The sequence below is a fragment of the Mus musculus genome, chromosome 2 (assembly GCF_000001635.26).
Source record: "Mus musculus strain C57BL/6J chromosome 2, GRCm38.p6 C57BL/6J".
NCBI classification, from domain to species: Eukaryota; Metazoa; Chordata; class Mammalia; order Rodentia; family Muridae; genus Mus; species Mus musculus.
Genome location: NC_000068.7, coordinates 104473872 through 104495118, shown reverse-complemented (window position 1 = coordinate 104495118; position 21247 = coordinate 104473872). Strand labels below are relative to the sequence as shown.

Below are 21247 nucleotides of genomic sequence, written 5' to 3'. Positions count from 1 at the left end.
ATTCTGTCGATTTCCTAGTTTCCAGGAGCGAAGAAACTAGCTTGGGTGTGGAACTAACTCGATGGAGAATTATCAACGTAGAGGTGGGCAGCTTCTCAACCACTGTGGTGGTGCACTTGGAAAACTTCCAAGAGAGTCCGTCCCTCATTCTTTGACGTGGTGTGACAAGTCTCCTGCTGTTTTGGAATGGGGGAGCGAGAAGGACCTATTTTAGGCTTAGATTATTCATTCTCTTTCTGCGTTTTTAGACTCCTAAGATGCCAAGAAACAGATTCTAAAGGGGTGGGAAGAGAATTAGGATGGGGTAACCTGGAAAGGCCTGTGGAATCCTGCTTCCGCATCTGAACCCCTTTGGGTATTAGGATTGTCCCTTAAATGTGTATTTTTGGGCCCGGAGTCAGGTTCAGAACTGCAGAGGAGGGCTGACGGAAGCCGTTCCTCTTGGAGGGGATGGCGTGAGAGCTCAGGGTTGGATCCGCGCGGGCCGCCTGGCGGGCTGCGAGCGTCAAGGGCGCGGCTGCAGGCGGACCCTGGGGAGGGGCTTCGCGGAGGCGCCGCGGCCCTACCCGAGCGGGGCCGCCCGGGCTCGGCGCTCAGAGCGGCCGAGCGGGCGGTGGCGCTGCGGAGGCGGCGGCCGAGGCCGGCGGGCGCGCGGAGGAGGGGCCCGATATCGGGGCGGCCTGCCGCAGCTGCCCGGGTGACGACTGCCGGCAGCGCGGCGCCCCGAGGAGTCCGAGCCGCAGGCCCCGGGCGACGCGGCCTCGCAAGCAGCCCTCGTCCTCGTCTCAACTCCGGGGAAATGGGCCCTCAGCACCGCGGGCCCTGCATCCCTTGTTGCCCGTAGGCCCCGGTGGCCCGCCGGCTTGTCACTGCCCCTCTCCCCAGTCGAGCGGTCCCCACCCCAGGTCCCCGGGAAGGAAGATGAGGGAGACGGGCCCGGCGATCGGCAGCCAGAGAAGCAGCAGCAGCGGTCGGGGGAGGGTGTTTCGCCGTTTCCTCTCAGCCGCCAGGACAAGATGGCAGCGGCCGCCGAGAGGGGCTGAGCCCCGGCTGGGTGGCGCCGCCTGCTGAAGCGCTTGGCTCCGGGTCCCCGCACGGCCCCCGCGACCCACCCCGGACATGCTCAGGGCTGCGGCCGCCCGAAGCGGGGAGAGCGCGGGCCTCTAGGAAGGTAAGGAAGCCAGGCAAGGGCGGGTAGCTCGGCGCCGTCGCGGGGCCTCGGGGGCCGGGGGAACCCTCGGAGCGACGGCTCTCCGTTCCCGCCCGGTTGTCCAGTGCGGCCGGCCCGGGCGGTTCCCGAAGGCCGGCGCCAAGCCAGGCCCGAGGAGGCCGTACGCGGGGACTGCGCGTGCTTTCCGCGCGCGCTTGGCGCAGCCTCCGGGAAGCCGCCCTGGCCGCGCCGGGCTGTCCGGGCCTTCCCCCAAGCCTAGGTTGCGCAACGGCTCTTCCCAGCAACCGAAGTTTTGTTTGGTCCCACGGGGGCCCCCCGTTTCGGCTCGGCGGCTCTAGGCCGTCACTACGGAGACCTCGTTCCTTTCATTGATGGGAGCGAAGACCAACGTGCACGCACGCCGCCGCCGGAGCGCCCAGCCCCGTGGCTGCGCCGCGGAGGCTTGGTGGCCCTGTCACCGGCGTCGCGGGGCGGCGGGTTTGGAGGGTGTCAACTCTGGAGACGTGCGTGCGTGTGATTGTTGGGGAGGAGAAATGTGATCCGAGGCTTCGCGTCCCCAGCGGCGGCGGGAGGAAGGCGTGGCGGCCGCGCGGCGGGGCTGTTGCCGGCTTCTCTCGTTACGGCGGCGGCGGCCCTCTTCCCTTCGCGCTGTGGGGAGACCAGCGGAAAGGACTCGGGACCAGAATGTCTGTTTTCCTGTCTGGGGGGAGACGGCTGTTGTAAAATGGTATGTGGATCTTGGGGGAAGCCTGTTGTTTCCCAGTCTTATCTGTGCTGGAGGAATTGCGCTGAAGGGTGTGTGCGTAAATTACCTTGGACCTGTTACAGAGTAGTCACAACATGTTCGGTCCTTGAACCGTGTTTTCACAACCTCTGGCTGGCCTGCTGCTGGCGAATTTGTTTTTCCACCTGTCAGTTCGCAGCTTATAAGGAGCTTCTATTAGCAGCAGCAGCAGCCGGTCCCCCCCCCCCCTCCCCGGCCCCCCTTAGGTTTCAGATTATGGCCCAGTTTACAGGGAAACTCATGGTTTTACGGGTCTACTTTGTTTTGGTTATCTCTCTGGTACACAGGGCTGGAAAAGTTAGCTGGAAAACCAGTCTTCGTTTCTATGTACCTCCGAGTTGTTTGGAGATCTGTTTTTTATTTTTCTATTTTAGGTCTCCCCCCCCCCCCCCCCCGTAAACTACAGCCTCTCAAATGGGGGTACTAAAAACAGTTTAACTTAATTTTCAGATTTTAATTGCCTGGTGTTTGAAAAATTTTTAAAGATTTTTTTCTTTCTGATCAGGTTATGAAAACATTTCTAGGTCTTTTTTGTTGTTGTTTACCGAGAAAAATACCTTAAATGTTTATCCACATTTACTATTTCAGAAACTGGGCAAGTCTCACCATATGTTTAATAAGTCTAGATTCTGCTTAGGTTTGCAAGTGCAGTGCTAATTTTATACAATGAGCAACGATAAGGTTTAAACAGGTCATGATTAAGCTTAGTATTTTAGGTAAACAAAATATGACTGACCTTTAAAAACTTGCTTTGTTGTATTAGTTCCTCTATTTTCATGACACTTAACAGTAATTGAAATTTAATCAAACAACCCAAATTCTTAATTTTTAAATTAACAAGATATTTCGTGCTATATTTGCATTCATATAAAGTACAGGGAGCTCGCATTTATGAAATTTAGTGCTTAACCTGTGTCAGTTTATTTTTCTTATTTTGATTATTTTTAATTTGTTATGGTAGGTATACCGTAGAGATATATATCAGAAATGTCTGCTTTTTCAGTGTTTGGATATTTCATTGTATTTTAGGGATAATTTATTTCTTAGGTCCTACTCTCCACCCTAGGAAATATATTTGCAAAAAGAAAAAATATTTTGGAGGATAGATAAAAATATAGCATCAGTGTTTTAAACAGGTAAGATGAGCTTGAAGTCTAGAACAGAACTGGCCATTAAATGTTTTAAATTTATATTTGGACATTGCTGACTACAGTAGCTAAACATACATATTAGGCAAGCAGATCATAACATGGTGAGACAGTCTTAGCATTTTGTCATAATGCTTTTTCCATTGAACTAGTCATTATCTTGTTTATAAACCAGCCATTGGCTTCTGGGCATGGGGTTTTTAGAGTCTCATTAAAGTAGATGGTTTCTATGAGATAATTCTTGTAAATGTGCTTGAGAAGAAGCTAAAGATTATACTCTGTTAATTTTTTGGATGATCTGTCATAGGATACCATAAAGTAGGGTTGCAAATTACAGAGGTCCGTTTCTGTAGCAAGTGCCATTTGACACATAGGTGTTTGCTTAGTGCCTGTGCTGAATGCATGCTTTCCCGTAAGTTCACAAAACAGTTGCTGTCAGGTGACCTTCCTGATTGAAGCTCTGTGTTTAAATATTTGCTGCATGAACACTGAAGGCATATGGAAAAGAGGAAGGAGAAAATGTCAACCTTACAATGTGGAATTGTTAATCAAATGTAATTCATGCACATCCACTTAAATGGAATAATTGTTTGCATCTATGTTGCAGTGACTTATTCCATTAACTTTTGAAGTTACCTTTGTTTTTTTTTTTTTTTTTTTTTTTTTTTTTTTTTTTTTTTGAGGTGAAGGAGTTAGCTTCCTAGTACAGTTCTCATTGCAACAGTTCTTCCAGTATGATAAGGTACATGAGCATTGTCCTATTGGTGGTTGATTCAGAGGCATGGAAGGAAACATTGTTTCTATTGCAACTTCAGCTGAGCTTGGATAGGAAAAGATGTCCTGACAATGCTTCAAGGATGTTCCAAAAACTGGAATTTCTCTACTTTCCACAAGTTATTAACTTGTGTCTTATATTTATTAGGGCACACAGGCTAATTTTGATACACAATTATTATTGCTGCCAAAGTAAGCATTCCCTTTGTAAAATTTGTGGGTTGCAGCTGTCCTGATTTCTTAATGTCCAGAGTTTGGGCTTAGTGTTGCATGTTTAAGTTGGAAGCTACTTCTGAAGAGGGACTTTTACTGGTGTTTGTTTAGAGGTACTGCCCCTCCTCCACTTTAACTAGGATGTAGTATTATTTCTCTGGGAAAAGAGAACGTTCTCAGAACACTTGTCAGGAGGAAGGAATGTTTGCACATGATGTAAATATACAATGAAAGGAATTATCCTAAATGTCCTTACTGGCTCGAGAGCCATCTGCTTAGAAGTTATAACCTTCCCTCGTACCTTTAAAAGGTTATAACTTGAAGAAGAGTATGTATTTGGAGCAGAAGTTTTAAATCATGGTAGGGTTTTGTTGTTGTTGTTGTTTTTAAATTCCTCTTGGTTTTTCTAGACAGGGTTTCTCTGTGTAGTTCTGGCTGTCCTGGAACTTGCTCTGTAGATCAGTCTAGCTTTGAACTTTAAGAGATCCTCCTGCTTCTGCCTCCTGAGTGTTGGGATTAAAGGCATGTGCTACCATCTGGACTTATTTAATTTTTAACAGAGTACTTTGTGGTCAACTTAAGGAAGCAGTTAATTTCTTTTGGTTGTCTTGGTCTAATTAAGAGCAGTTTGGGCAAAAGCAATATTAGAGTGCTTTTTCTGTCCAGCTCTATTGCATTTTTCTGGATGTTAGTCATTCTGTAAGACCCTAACAAACTAGACACAGTAAAGAGGTGTATATTTACATATACATACACACATTATTGTATATATGTGTTTGCCAAACATGTCACTAAACAAAGGCCACACAGTTGCTTGTATGTTGAGACACCAGGGTGGTTGCCAGAGACCTAGGAGCTACTCATGTGGGACCAGAAACATGCTGCTAGTGTCCATAATGATATTGTTAGGGTGGCTTTTGTCTTAGCAGATTTGCTTTAGGTCTCATGGGCCTTACTCTATAGCTCTGACGGGCCTTGAACTCTAATCTGCCAGCTTCTGTCTCAGTGCCAGGATTACCAGTGCTAGAAAGACCTCTTTCCAGACTCAATCTCATCAATCTCTCCACTACCACCTATCTCCCAGGTCTTTGAGACAGACTCCTGTGGTCCAGGCTGACCTCATACTTCTGCTCCCTCTATTTCCATCTCATCTCTATGCCCAGCCTAAGCATTTCGGTCTTCTCCATAAGGTCTCACTGTGTAGCACCAGCTAGCCTGGAGCTCTGTACAAAGACCAGGCTAGCCTCAAACTCAAAGATATCCACCTGCCTCCACTGGACTAAGCTTATTAATTTTTTTTTTTTGAGACAGGGTTTCTCTGTGTAGCCTTGGCTGTCCTATAACTCACACTGTAGACCAGGCTGGCCTTGAGCTTATTCATTTTTTAAATGGTAAATTTCCATATTCATTTTCCTTTGTATTTCCTTTACTGCTATCCTTAAAAAATTGTTTGTTTGTGTGTGTGTGTGCACGCGCGCGCATGTGGGCTTTCTTGCATATACATGTATGGCCATGTGTTTGGCATAGAACATGCATTTGGGACAATTTTAAGAGGTTCTACTCCTTCAATCACAAGATCCTTTGATCAATTTCGGGTTATCATGCTCCCTTCTCCCATCCTCTAATAAACCAAAAGGATTATTCTTTTTTTTTTTTTTTTTAAGAAGGAAATTTAGTACAGGGAAGAATAAGAAAGTACATTATTCATTTGATCTATAACTTTTTTATTTGGACAAAGATTTAAGTTGCTAAAGATGAATTCTGGTTTTTTTTTTTTTTAATTAAAAGATTTATTTTTGGCTCTATGTAGTGGTGTACACATTTAATCCCAAATGTAGAGGCAGGTGGTTATCTGTTAGTTCAAGGTCAACCTGGTCTATATAGTGAGTTTAAGGACAGCCAGAAAGCTACATAGTTAGGCCTTGTTCAAACAAACAAACAAACCCATTTTAATATTTTGTTTTATGTGCTGCATGCATGTAAGTACACCACATGTGTAGACCTAGTGCCTGTGGAGGCTAAGAGATGGTGTTGAATCTTCCTGAACTGTTTGAGTTGCCATGTGGGTGCTGGTAACCAAACTTAGGTCTTCTGCAAGAATGACAGGTACTTTTAACCGCTAAGCCATCTCTCCAGCCCTGAAGACTGATTCTCTAGTTAACCCTTGGTCACATTGAAAATAAAGGATTGCTGTGTTTAGTCACATATATTTCCCTCCCCTTAGTGACTTTATGTGGAGAACATTTTCTAGTTGAGAAATTTGTTTATATATGATGAGCATTACATTAATGAGATTAAGCCTGGGGATGTAGCTCAGTTTAAGTTCATGAGGCCCTGGCTTGATTCCCATTAGCACATAAATCCAAACATATTGGTCCAGGCTGATAATTCCCGAAGCAATCAAGGTGTAGGCCAGAGGACCAGAGGTTCCACATCATCCTCAGGTTCATGCTGAGTTCAAAGCCAGCCTGGGCTATGAAAGAAAATGACATTTGTAGAATATATGTCATTTTACCTTTTCATCAATAACTAATTGTTTTTCAAGACAGTTTCTCTATGTAGCCCTGACTGCCCTGGAACTTAATTCTGTAGACCAGGCTGGTCTTGAAATTACAGAAATCCATCTGCCTCCACCTGAGTGCAGAGCTTAAAGGCATGCACTACCACCACTCAGCTACTCTTATTATTTTTATGTAGTTTATTTTTAAAAGTTATAATTAATTACATTTGGTTTACCAATAACATTATCTGAAGGTTTGATAGAAAATGTAAAACTTACCTACATTAAAAATACTTTTAACTTTTCTCTCTTTCTTTTTCCCTCTCTTTCTTTCTTTTGGACAGGATATAGCTGTAGTTCAGACTAACCTAAAATTCACTGTATAAACAGAGGCTAGCTTTGAACTTAGGATAATTCTCTTGCCTTAGTTCATAAGTGCCGATATTACAGGTATGAGTTACTACACCTGGATAATTTCAAATTCTTTAATACTTTCATACATAGTTGGATTTGTTTTTAAATTTTTACAAAAATTAAGTTTCTAAATAATAATAAACTTTGAAACATTTCAGTAAATTACTTAATTACAAAATATTTTCCACTTTAGAAAACAACTCAGTGAAGGCGTAGAATATTTTTGTATGCTTCTCTTATGTACTGATTAATAAGAGTCTTTTTTAGGTTTGGTAAACTATATGGCTTTAGATACATAGCTACAGTTTTAAATACTTAATAAGTTAAAGTGATAACATTGAAGGTTACATATGGCTTTTAAGAGACATATAATTTAAAATAAGTCTGAGGGCTTTAAATGTATAATTAATTGAGATTAAGTGGGGCAGAATGAAAGAATTGCAATGAAAATGACAGGCTGTGCTGCTGTGGAGCCAGGAGCTCTGCTCCCCTTCCACCAGAGGCTGGCCTGACCTGCAGCCTCCTCTGTTTTCATCTCCTCTCCTCTCCTCTCCTCTCCTCTCCTCTCCTCTCCTCTCCTCTCCTCCTCTCCTCCTCTCCTCTCCCCTTTCCTTTCCCCTTCCCCTCCCTTTCCCTTTCCCTTTCCCTTTCCCTTTCCCTTTCCCTTCCCTTCCTTCCTTTTCTTTTTTCCTTTCCTTTTTCCTTTCCTCCTTCCTTTTCTTTTTTTCTTTTCTTTTTCCTTTCCTCCTTTTCCTTTCCTTTTTCCTTTCCTTTTCCCTTTCCTTCCTTTTCTTTTTTCCTTTCCTTTTTCCTTTCCTTTCCTTTCCTTTTTTCCTTTCCTTTTTTCCTTTCCTCCTTTTTCCTTTCCTTTTTCCTTTTTTCTTTTTCCCTTTCCCCCTTTTTTCCCTTTTCCTTTTTTTCCCCTTTTCCTTTTTTTCCCTTTTCCTTTTTTTCCCTTTCCCCTTTCCCCTTTTCCCTTTTTTCCCTTTTTTCCCTCTTTTCCCTCTTTTCCCTTTTCCCCTTTCCCCTTTCCCCTTTCCCCTTTCCCTTTCCCCTTTCCTTTCCTTTCCTTTCCTTTCCTTTCCTTTCCTTTCCTTTCCTTTCCTTTCCTTCAGGGTTTCTCTTTGTAGCCCTGGCTGTTCTGGAACTCCTTCTGTAGATCAGGCTGATCTAGAACTCAAAGATCTAATTGTTTGTGCCTCCTGAGTGTTGGAATTAAAGGTCTTAATTTTTTTGTTTTTAAAGTCAGGAGTTTGTGTAGTTCTGCCTGTCCTGGAACTCTCTATAGACCACGCTGGCCTCTAATTCAGAGATCCTTCTGCCTTTGTCTCCAGAGTGTTGGGATTAAAGGTGTGCTCTACCATACCCAGCTTTGTTAATAGTCTTCTTTGAGAAATTGATGCTTTTATTGGACAGCACCTTATCATTTGATTCTGGCTGATCTGGAGGAACTTACAGTTGAAGGCTGGCTTAGAAGTCATGTTGTCCCCTACCCCCACCCCCACCTCCCGTTGGCATTAGAGGTGTGTGGCAGGTATGGCCATACCATGTATTTTGATGTTTGTTACTGAACTTCCTGTAAGTCCTCCCAGATTCAGCCCCACTTTCCTGCTTCTGCCAACTTCATGCCTTTAAAAAATAACCATCAAGTCTAATTTGTGCTGCCCATATATTTTTGTGCCAATTTTAGTCAGTTTTGGTAGAACTAGTATAAATATTTTTGTACTAAATTAGTTGTAAATATAAAATTAGATAATAATTGTTCTAGGTCCCAAAATAATTGGGTTTGTAGTCTCTTCAGTATGCTTTAATTGATTTTTTTTTTTTTTTGGTAGTAAACTTAGGCTATAAGAAGTGAAATGTTATTATAGCTGTCAAAATATTTTACATGTTTGATTTTCTACAAAGATACTATATTCCCCATCTGGTATCATCGTTTCTTCTGCTTTAACATAATTATATCTTAGAATAATGCCCTGAATCTTTAAAACCAGCACTTGGGAGGCAGAGGGAGGTGGATCTCTGTGAGTTCAAGGCCAGCCTGGTCCACATAGTTCCAGGCCAGCCAGGACTGTCTTCAAAAATCAGAATCAACCAACCAACCAACCAACAAATGAAAATATTTCCTTGTTTTGTATGGTGGTTGGAGGACAGCTGTGCATTGCACACCAGGGTCCATGTGTGAAGGCAGAGGACAGCTGTGCATTGCACACCAGGGTCCATGTGTGAAGGCAGAGGACAGCTGTGCATTGCACACCAGGGTCCATGTGTGAAGGCAGAGGACAGCTGTGCATTGCACACCAGGGTCCATGTGTGAAGGCAGAGGACAGCTGTGCATTGCACACCAGGGTCCATGTGTGAAGGCAGAGGACAGCTGTGCATTGCACACCAGGGCCCATGTGTGAAGGCAGAGGACAGCTGTGCATTGCACACCAGGGTCCATGTGTGAAGGCAGAGGACAGCTGTGCATTGCACACCAGGGCCCATTTGTGAAGGCAGAGGACAACTTGTGAATTTCTCTCATTACCTTTTTGTGAGTTTGGGGATTGAACTCAGGTTGTTAAAACTTTAAATCTGAAGAAACTTGCTTTTGGTGGTTGTATTAGTAAAATTTGTGCAGTTGACTTCAAAATATACCCCTTTATGTGTATCTATACTAAGAAAAGAATATCAGGTTCATTACAGTTTTAACAAATGGGAAAAGCAGTCTATTAAGTTATGCATCTGTAAAGTAGACTGTTACCCTATTTAAAACACTAGCACTAAGGCTCAGGGAACACGGAGAAAAGGATGGAAAGAGTCTCAAGAGTCTGTTGTGGGTACAACTTTTCGACATGCCATGATTTCCTGTCTCTCTCATTTCTTTATTGTCTCCCTCTCTTCTCCCCTGAGACAGGGATTCCCTGTGTGACTCTGGTTGTAGACAAGGCTGACCTCAAACTCAGATCAGAGACCTGACTGTCTTTGCCTCCAGAGTGCTGGGATTAAAGGTGTGTGCCACCACCACCTGGCCTGTACTCTTTTAAAAGTGATTTTTAAAAAGATGTATTTATTTATTTATTTATTTATTATAAAGTACACTGTAGCTGTCTTCAGATACAGCAGACGAGGGCATCAGATCCCATTACAGATGGTTGTGAGCCATTGTGTGGTTGCTGGGATTTGAACGCAGGACCTCTGGAAGAGCAGTCAATGCTCTTAACCACTGAGCCATCTAGTCCTAAAGTGAAAATTTTAATTAAGAATTTTTGTTCCTGTGTATGTGTGTGTGCGCCTACCACAGTATGTGGGGGCTGGGAAAGGGCATTGGATTCTCTGAAGCTGAAGTTTCAAGCAGTTCAGAGCTGGCTGAAGCAGGTGCTAGGAACTGTACTTTAACTGCTGAGCCCATACATCTCTTCAGCCCCATAGCTGTTGAACTCTTGAACTCACAGCTGCTGAGATTACGTTCACACGCTCTGTACAAGATTGGGCCTGTTAACATCCCTTCATGGGAGGGAAAGGGACTCATGGGGCGTTATTGCTCCCTGGAGATTTATATGCAGTTAATGGTTGATTGGGAGAGACGTGTTCATTGGTTGTGTGGCTACTGGTAAGATGCCTGTGCTTTGTACAAGCTCTCATGTGCTTATATAAACAAACCTGATGAAACCAGTAGGTCACATACGTACAGCAGACAGGAAGAAAACTGGAGCAGCGTGGGAAGAAGGGGATTAGTGGGAATGAGATGAGTAAGAGAGGGTAAGTTTGTGTGACTATGATCACAACATGATATGTACATGTATGAGAGTGCCATGATGAGGAATAATCCAGTAAACTGAAGGAAAGGTGTCCTGTGAAATCCTAAATTGGTTTATCAGGTTTTACATGTATTTTGATTGAATAAATTCACATTAAAGCAACTAAGAAAACAGTTTTTTGATTGTTTTATAATTTTATGATAATTGAATAACTTAAAGACGTTTAACCTCTTTCAAATATAAATGTTATGTAGCTTTGATGGTTTTATAGTAAAATATTTGTGTGGGTATGCACACAAGCAGAGGCTAGAGGTAGATGTGAGGTGTGTTCTTTTGTCCTTAGTTTTGAGGTAGGGTTTCTTACTGAACATGGAACTCGCTGATTGGCTAGGTTTTCTGGCTAACCACACCCTTGCATCTTCCTACCTGGCTCCCAGAGTGAGGACACACACACACACACACACACACACACACACACACACACACTCCCTCCCTCCCCTAAGCCTGGCCTTTTATGGGGGTGTGGGATCTAAACTGAAGCTTGGGCTGCAGGCACTTAACCCACTGTCCTGAGTTATCCTCACAGCTCTCTGGTTTGTTTGTTTCTTTAATGAGTTGAACTCACAGCTTTGGGTTGTATCTGTCTGTCTGTCTATCTATCTGTCTGTCTGTCTGTCCATCCATCCATCCATCCATCTATCATATCCATCCACAGGGTCTTTGTAGCTTTGAATTGAACTCACAGAGATCCACATGCCTCTGTCACCAGATATGGAGCCCTGACTATTCTGGAACTCACTATGTAGACTAGGGTGTTCTAGGTTTCAAAATATGCTAGAGCTGGGATGGTGGTGGCCCTCCTGGAGGCAGAGGCAGGTTGTTCTCTGCAAGTTTAAAATTAGCCCTAGTAAACTTGGCAATAATATATCTATTGTAGAAGTCAGAATCTAGGTCGTAATACTGGCTTAGTAGTGGTTTTAACATAGGTTTGTCTGTGAATAAATAACTTTCCTTTCAAATTTATTTTTTAAATTTTTAGTCTTTTTTAAATAAATTTTTTATAAAGGCAGGATTACACCCTAGCCCTGGTTGGCTTGTCATTTATACTGTAACCCAGGTTGACCTCAATCTCCTGAGCAGTTCTTTTGTACCAGCCTTTTCAGTGTTGTTGTTGGGATTATTTTGAAATCTTTTTCACCCTTATAAATTTGAGTAAGTTTTAATTATATATAAGTTTTAATTATAGATATATATTTCATTATATATATTTAATTATAGATATATATTTCATATATATACATATATATATGAAATATATATATATGAAATATAGAGCTTGGTAGCTATTAATGAAAGTAATGAAGCTTTGAACTAAAGCATTATGAAGTGATTTATTTATTTTTTCCTTGAGACTGGGTCCCTCTATGTAGTCTTTTCTGTTCTGGATCTCACTATGTAGACCAGGCTGGCTTCAAACTCACAGAGGAACAACTGCCACCACCTTTGAGTGCTGGGCTTGAAGGTGTGTGCCACTGTGCCCAGCTTTATGAGCTAAATTTTGATTTTTTAAACTTTAAACTTACTTCAAGAAAGTAATAGGTGGGGCTGGAGAGATGGCTCAGCTGGTAAGAGCACTGACTGCTCTTCCAAAGGTTCTGAGTTCAATTCCCAGCAACCACATGGTGGCTCAAAACCATCCGTAACGAAATCTGACGCCCTCTTCTGGAGTGTCTGAAGACAGCTACAGTGTACTTACATATAATAAATAAATAAATCTTTAAAAAAAAAAAGAAAGAAAGTAATAGGTGAACCTTTTCCACAGCCAATCAGTATTTTTACTTCTGATGTTTATCTTACATATCTTAAGAGAAATGTAGAAATTACTGTTCTAGTAATTTCTGACCCCCTTTCAGACTGATTTGGACTGGTAGAGTGATTTCTAGCACCTTTGGAATGTCCAGCAGGTCATTTTCTGTTCCAAAAGTTGGAGTGTTTTGCTAGGTCAGACCAGGCTTGTTATTTAACATTGAGCTTGTGCATAGTCAACACATTCTCTAGATGCCTTCCTCACAATACTGTTGGAAAATACCCAAGACTTCAGGATTTTCAAATACAATGTTTTATAGGCACTTCAGATAATAGGCTTTGTTTATGAAGCTTTATATGTTGCTTCAGTTCTGTGCAAATGTTTGTGTGAAGTGGTTCAGTGTAGTTTCCTGGATAAAGTAGTGGTCAAGAGCACATGGAATAGTGCAGGTACTTTAGGTTGGGACAATTCATGATGAAGGCGAAAATGGTCTGTTCATACCAGCGGCTCATTCTCTAGGGTGTCTTGCCTTCTAGTTGAGGGAAGACTCAGAGTAAAAGAACAATGGCAAACTGACCCCGCCCCTCTTGTTAGAACATTTCGGGCTATGCAGTTACACTCTCCAACAAGTCTCTTTTACAGGCTTCTTAAGAAAGAAATGTCAGGTCTCATGTTATAGTCATGCAGTCCTGGCTGCTTGGGAGGCAGAGGCAGGAGGATCACAAATTTAAGGTCTTGCTTGTGCAATATAACAGCAGATTCAAGGCCTGTCTGGATGACACCCTGTTTCAAAATTAAAAAAAAAAAAAACAAACAAAAAAACCCAAAACTTCCCAGGAATGTAGCTTATTTAGGCTTGCCTAGCAGGTTTGAGACTTCAAATTCATTTATCAGAAGTGTGAAAAGAGAGGAAAGAATAAAAGGCCTTTTATATTGTAAAACACTTATTGGCTCACATAATAAAATCTTGCTTGTAGTCTACTGATAAGTAAAATGCTAGTCAAAAGATCTCTTTGCTTTTAAATAGATTATACCTACAACTTATGATTTAATTTTTAATTTTATTATTGTTTTTTTTTTAATCCGAAATAGACCAGCGAGAGTGGCATGGTAGCATTTAATGCAGCACTTAGTAGGCTATCAGGTAGATTAGGAATTTGAGTCCAGCCTGGGCTGCACATTGGAGACTGATTCAGAAAGCAGAAACAAAACAAGGCTGGCTATGATTCCAGGGATTTGACCTGCTGTTTGGGTTTTTACGTACTTCACAGTTCAGTCACAGTGAATGACCTGGACAGAAGTAATGCTTAGTTATAAGAATATTACAGAATTCCTGCCTCTACCATCTTAGATCCTAGGATACTAACATTCACTATTCTCCTTTAAAAGGGATTTAAAAAATATTTACATGTTTTACATGCATTTGCGTGTCTGAATGTATGTATGTGCACAGCATGTGTGGAGTTCCCATGGAGCCCTGAAGAGGTCATCAGATCTTCCAGAACTGGAGGTATAGATGGTTGTGAGCTTCCATGTGGGTTCTGGGAACTGAACTGGGGTCTTCAGCAAGAGCAGTAGGTGCTCTTACTTGTTGAGCCGTCTCTCCAGCTCTGGAACCATGTCATTTTGTATTAGGGACTCAGACATCTACTAGAATTGTCTCCTTGGTATTCTGCACCCAGCTCTTTTGGAGCTGGAGGATGTTAGGAACTTTGTCTCTAATAATAAGCTATAATAAATGATGCATGATCTGTAACATCATCATTTATTTTAGTTCATTCTATTCTTTAATATAATATGAACATTCCCCATTTTTAACACTTGAAATTGGCATGCATTTTAAAACCAGTTATATGTTAACTTTTAGGGATTTGTGTGTGCATGTGGTACACAAAAATGTGGTAATTTTCTCTCTAGTGTTAGGTACCATATGTAGGCCCTGTACTTCCTAGGCAAACACTCTGAGCACTGAGCTAAAACCCTCAACTCTAAGAGCCGTATTTATATTGTATACTTAGTATTTCTGAGTAAACTGAGATACCCACTTACATGCCAGATTATTTCAGAATTCATCCCTGTGTGTAGTAGTGAAGAGAACACTAATTTCTGTTCCTGTAAACTTGCTGGTTGGGCACCTGTCTAGGTGGGGGATGGACCTGGAGAACTGCTGCTTTGGGGACTGTGCTTGTGTTTGGTTTTGCTGTCTAAAGCGACTGCAACTTTTGACCAGCATTTACAGATACACTTGTTCTCTTTAGGTATGGTTCTACTGCTTTTTGGCAGTCTTGATGGGTACAAAATGGCATCTAACTGTAGGTTTTATGCTTTCCTTGTTGTCAGTGAGGCTGGATTTTTTTTAAATGTCTTTTGGCTTGCATTTTCTTTCTGTGATTTACCTATTGTGCATCATTGCTCATTTTTCTATTGAGTTTTGCCAACCACAGTATTTCATATAGTCTAGGCTAGCCTGGAGGGAACTAGATAGGTAGCCAAGGATGACCTTAACTCTATATCCCACTTTTACCTGGAAAGTTGCAGGACTTGTGTCTTCGTTAGGGATTTACTGCTATGAACAGACACCATGACCAAGAAGGCAAGTCTTATAAAAAACAACATTTAATTGGGGCTGGCTTACAGGTTCAGAGGTTCAGTCCATTATCATCAAGATGGGAGCGTGGCAGTATCCAGGCAGGCATGGCGCAGGAGGAGCTGAGAGTTCTATGTCTTCATCCAAAGGCTGCTAGTAGAAGACTGACTTCCAGGCAATTAGGGTGAGGATCTTATACCCACACCGACAGTGACACACCCATTCCAACCAGGTCACACCTATTCCAACAAGGCCACACCTTCAGATGGTGCCACTCCCTGGTCCAAGGATATACAAACCATCACAGCTTGTAGGCATGAATCACCGAATCCAGATGAATAAGGTCAAACTTGTCTGCTTACAGTGTATTCTTTTTCTCTAAATAATATGTATTTTTTGTATCTTTAGTTTCTCATTTAAAGGTTGATGATTAATTTGTTAAAAATGTAGCATGCACTTTAAACTGAAAGGGATAAAAATGTAAGTCTGTGTGGGTACTTACGTACACCCAAAGTGTTCAGACACTTAGAAACTCAGATTTCTTTTGACTTCATGGTCTTTGGAGTAGATAAGTGGGAATATGTAAAATTTGTATTAGTCCTCTTGAAGGAAAGTCTGTGCTTTATTTGAAGATTAATTTGAGTGAAATGTTATGAAAGATAAATACAGCATTATAAAAGTCTCATGCTAAACCACAAGTGTTCATTCTTGGAGTACAGTTTGGGGAATCATTAACCAGAGACAGCTCCAGTGTCTTTCCTCCCTCAAGAAGAAGCGCCTCTTAATGCCTGTGAGCCATCCTAAGCTACGTGCTGGATTCTCTCTCAGACAGACAGGGCAGGCAGCATCCCCGAGTCCTCCAAAACCAAAAACCAAAGCAGGACATGCTCTTCGAACTCCTTAACTTCTTTTTTCTTTTTTTTTTTATTGTTTGTTTGTTTTATTATTTTTTTTTTTCTTTTGTATGGTGTGGGGTGAGGTGGATAACTACACTGAACTGAAATAGTCGGCCAGTTTTGTCTGTAGGAAACACACAGCAGTTTTAGCACAGTGGAGCAAGTAGCATTTTATTTTAGATTTGGAAGTGTCTTGTATCAAAGTTGCTGTGTATTGGAGGTTGACCTTGCACACCTGACTCTTCTGTCCCCACTTCCTTAAATGCTGAGAGTATGGGCATGTGCACCCATACCAGGTTTTGTTTTGTATACAAAATTTTAAATCTAGAAATGAAAGACAAATTAACAATCTTCAATTTCTTCTGCCAAAAAGCTATTGTTATCAGAAGCAACAACAGTTTCTCTAGACTTTATAGTCACAATAAAAGTTTAGGAAATTAAAATTCTGTTATCTTTGAAATGCTAGAACTTTTTTTTAAAAATATTTTTATTAGGTATTTTCCTCATTTACATTTCCAATGCTAAATGTTCCAAAAGTCTCCATACCCTCCCCCCCACTCCCCTACCCACCCACTCCCACTTTTTGGCCCTGGCGTTCCCCTGTACTGGGCATATAAAGTTTGCAAGTCCAACGGGCCTCTCTTTCCACTGATGGCCGACTAGGCCATCTTTTGATACATATGCAGCTAGAGTCAAGAGCTCCAGGGTACTGGTTAGTTCATAAGAACTTTTGTTTTTAAGATGAGTCTTGGCTAGCCAGAATTTTGTCTTGTAGACCTGGCTTGCCTCAAATAATAGATCTGCTTGCTTCTTCTTCCCAAGAGCTGTCATTAAAGGTGTTTGCCACATGCCCAGCATCTAGTATTTTTTTTTTTTTTGTAGAATCTTGTGTGTGTGTGTGTGTGTGTGTGTGTGCTGTGGTGGAGGCATGCTTGTGGGGGTCAGAGCACATCTAGCTCTCTCCTTCTGTGTCATCAGGCTTGGTGGGTATTGCCTTCACCTACTGAGCTGTCCTGCTGGCTCTCAAATGATAAAACTGTTAAATGAATTTAACTCAGATAGCTAGGCCAAACCTTCTTGCTTCATATAAGTGAGATGGTGTAGAATCAGACTAATAAAACATTGATAACCTCTCTGGTTGTAGAGAAGACATTGATAGTCTCTGAAACTGAATAGATTCATTCACTAGGCCCCTCCTGCCAGAGTAATCAATAAAAGCTGAGAGGCGCTCTCTGACAAGGGTAGTTGAGCTGTGAAGAGTAAGAACCAGGGCCGGCTGAGTTGTCCAGGGTTGCTGAGTTGTCCTGAGTTGCTCCAGGGTTCCAGTTCTGTGAGCTCTCACCCATGCTGGGGTGGGCTCTCACCCATGCTGGGGTGGGCTTTGGTGCTGCAGCTGTCTGAGCATTTCTGTAAGTAACCCCTCATCTGCAGTCCTATCAATAACCCAAATAAAACTCTGATTGACCAAGTTGGACTTTGTTCCTATTCCTATTTGTTGTTTGGTCTGTTGTGAGCACCCTGCTGGGGGGAGTAGATGTGTGCATAGTTTCTTCCTGGGAAAAGTGTTTGTCACACAACATACATTTAACCTCATAAGGCAACTTAAATTGCATGCTTAATTTTCTGTTCCAGCCTTTCTTCCTTTAAAGAGACAGTAAGTTCACTTATCAGTGAACCCATATCTACTTATTTCATATTAGTTGTAGGTGATTTTTTTTGTTTTGTTTTGTTTTGTTTTGTTTTGTTTTGTTTTGTTTGTTTTTGAGACAGGGTCTCTATGTTGCTCTGGTTGTCCTGGAATTTGATGTGTAGGCCAGGCTGGCCTTGAACTCACAGAGATCAGCTTGCCTCTGCCTCCTGAGTGGAGTTGATAGGTTATTAAGATTAAAGATGTAATTCTTTAATCCCAGCACCATGAGGGGCAGAGGTAGGTGGCTCTGTATCAATTTAAACCCTGCTTGGTATACATAGCAAACAACAACAACAACAACATACCTCCCTTCCCCCCAAATTGGAAGCAACTCTAGTGTCCATCCATGGATGAATAAAATGTCATATATACATGCATGAAATACTATTTAATCTTGTTTGTTTTGCTTGTTTGTTTGTTTGTTTGTTTGTTTGTTTTTTGAGACAGGGTTCCTCTGTGTAGCCCTGGCTGTCCTGGAACTCACTCTGTAGACCAGGCTGGCCTCGAACTCAGTAATTCTACTGCCTCTGCCTCCCAAGTGCTAGAATTAAAGGCGTATGCCACCACGCCCGGCTACTATTTTATCTTACAAAGAAAGTAAATCTGGTTACATGTTAAGCATGGATAAATTCTGACATTATTCTAAATCATAAACAGGCAAATGTGGGTCCACTTATGAGGTTTATTTTGAAATCAGATTCATAGAACAGAAAAAAAAAAAGGTGGTTACCTGAGTCATGACATAGGAGGATGGCTTATTATTGTTTAATGGCAAAAGAGGGCTAGTGTTGGGAGGGAGGTGATATATACATATATGATATGTATCACACACACATACATATATATCTGATATGTATCACATATATATGATATATATCATATGTATATTGTAGTTTTCAAAAAGGAAGATACTTTGTAAATGATTTGGACAAGTGGAAGGAAACTGAATAAGGAAACTTTAAGAAACTATTGACTTAATATGTTTGTCTCGTTATTTAATTAGCCCTTCAACCATAAGGCATAGATAAGTTTGACAGAAATTTTTTCAGAAGTTGAATTTGTTAGCAAAGCATTTCTGCTGTGGTTCCTGCTTTGCTTAGTAGACCCCATATTATGTGTAAGAAGAAACTAGGAGAACATGTCTTGTAATAGTTCACAATGGCTGGCCAAATCCATATCTGTGGATGTTCGTGTTGCTTATATTACTGGTTACTTGTTATACAAGGTAGGGTTTAGATAGAATTTCAGGTTAAGTATAGGATTAGGGTAAAACCCATGCCTATCTACATAAATTTATTGCTCATTCTGTAGGCTGGAGACTTCCAATGTAACAACCAGATGCAACCAGATTTGTTGAAAGCTTTCTCTCTGCTCCAAAGACAGCACCTAGTTGTGACTTGGGTTGGTGGAGGGGCAGTCAAGTTCCCACTTATGAAAGGGAGCACTCACAGCCTAATCAATCCAAAGCCCCTTTGTATTTTTGAGATGGGGTCTCACTCTGTAGCTCAGGCTGGCCTTGAACTCATGCCATTCTCTCTGCCTCAGCTTCCCAGCTTCTAGGATTACACTTGGTGGGGAGGGAAGGTTTCGGGTACTTTTTTGACAGGGTTTCTCTGTAGGCCTCTAAGTCAAAGGGCCACCTGCCTCTGCGCCCCCTGCTCTGCCCCCATAGATTAAAGGAGTGTGCCACTACGCTTGGTTCAATGTACAGATTTTGAGAGTCTGTAAACATAAATATTCAGAACAAAGTACCTGAGATTCGAGAGCTGGGTGTGGTTGTGTACACTTGGAATTCTTCACCTGGTTCGAAGGCAGGAGGATTGCTTTGAGTTTTAAGCTAGCCACAGCTACAAACAGAAAAGATTCTGAAGAGAGTAAGCTTAATGGCTGCTCCATTAGGAGCCTTATGATGCTCCTACGGAACAGTTGTAGGTAGCTGCCACTGTCAAAAAAGTCTTTCAAAACGACATTCCTAAGTCTGCTGATAAGGATGAATGTCAAGGACATGAAGAGGATAGCTCCAGAGTACAGCCTTGTTTATAGTATAAGGAAAAAATAGTGTAGTGTTATACAAAAACAATGGGTTGGATTCCATGGTGTTCAGTAACTGTTAAGTATACAGCAACTGGTATTAATATATGATTTTTATACTTGTCATTTTGGATCTATGGGTATGGATTATATAGGTGTTTTAAAAATTAGTATCATAGGAGAGAGTTAACATTGAGTCTGTGATTGGCCTGCCTTACAAAAATGCATAATATACGAGTTTGACATGTTTAGAAAGAATTCTCAACTAGGATTATTTTGTTAAATTAGCTGGGTATTTAATCCCAACACTAGGGAGGCAGAATCAGATGGATCTCTGAAATAGGGAATCCCATGTCTGTCACAGTTAAATAGTGAAACTCTGCCTTAAAATGTGGTAAATTAGTGCAACTTCAGAATTGCCCTGGAGTAAAGGTATAGGATAGATGCTGGAGGGTTTGTTTTTTTAACAGATGAACTTCCTTAAAGGTTTAAACACCAGAGTTTAATTTTGTGACTATAAAGTCTTGATCTGTCTGTGAAGTTTGTCTCTGACTTTATAGTAGGGCAGTTTGGACATTGGGCGGGAAGCGTTGGAAGCTCTGTCTTGGGTGGTGCATTTACTTTTTTTTTTTTTTTTTTTTTTAGCATCATAGTTTTGAGACCAATTACTTGGTCCCTTTGAGCTTTGGTTTTCTTTCTTGCCTTTCTTTATTATTTATTATTATACATAAGTACACTGTAGCTGTCTTCTGACACACCAGAAGGAGGGTGTCAGACCTCATTATGGGTGATTGTTAGCTACCATGTGGTTGCTGGGATTTCAACTCAGGACCTTTGGAAAAGCAGTCAGTGCTCTTACCTGCTGAGCCATCTTACCAGCCCTGAGCTTTGATTTTCTTATTTTAATTTTAATTTTTCTGTGTGCATGCATGATGTGTGCCTCTGTGTGTGTGTGTGTGTGTGTGTGTGTGTAGACAATTTTGTGGAGTTGGTTCTCTCCGTCTAGCTCCTGTAGGTTCTGGGTATTGAATCAGGGTGCTAGCTTTGTGCAGCAAATGACTTTATTCACTGGACTTGAGTGATCATAGAGCAAATTTTCCAATCAGATATCAGTATCATTAAGCCAAATATTATAAATCATTCACTAAGCAGTTGCATAGTTACTCCCCCATTGGTTATAGCTCTTTCTAATATTTTTCCAGTTATTATTTTATATTATAGATAATTGTATACTGTGGTAATTATTTCTGAGATAAAAACAGTTGAAAGTGGTGATATGTTAAAGTATGAGACAACACAGTTAACACAGAGTTTAAAATTGGGTGGATAAAGGTAATTTGTGTGTCTGTGATGTATCTGTGCAGTATATTTGCATGTATATGCATGAGGATATGCTCATGTGAATGTGTGCATGTGTACGTCAGAGGAGGATGTACGAGTCCTGATGCATCAGTCTTCTCCATACTCTTTGACCCTGGGGGCTTGCAGTTTC

The 21247-nt window shown here is 41.7% G+C and overlaps 1 protein-coding gene across 2 annotated transcripts in view; it reads left to right on the top strand.

Annotated features, from left to right (window-relative positions):
• The first annotated feature begins 629 nt into the window (after positions 1 to 629).
• The window catches only part of Hipk3 (homeodomain interacting protein kinase 3), a 68009-nt gene continuing 47391 nt past the window's right edge, over positions 630 to 21247 (top strand). For both annotated transcript variants that reach the window (NM_001145824.1, NM_010434.2), the window contains exon 1: positions 630 to 1171. The gene's annotated coding sequence lies outside the window, so the exon portion shown is untranslated. The remainder of the gene's footprint in view (positions 1172 to 21247) is intronic.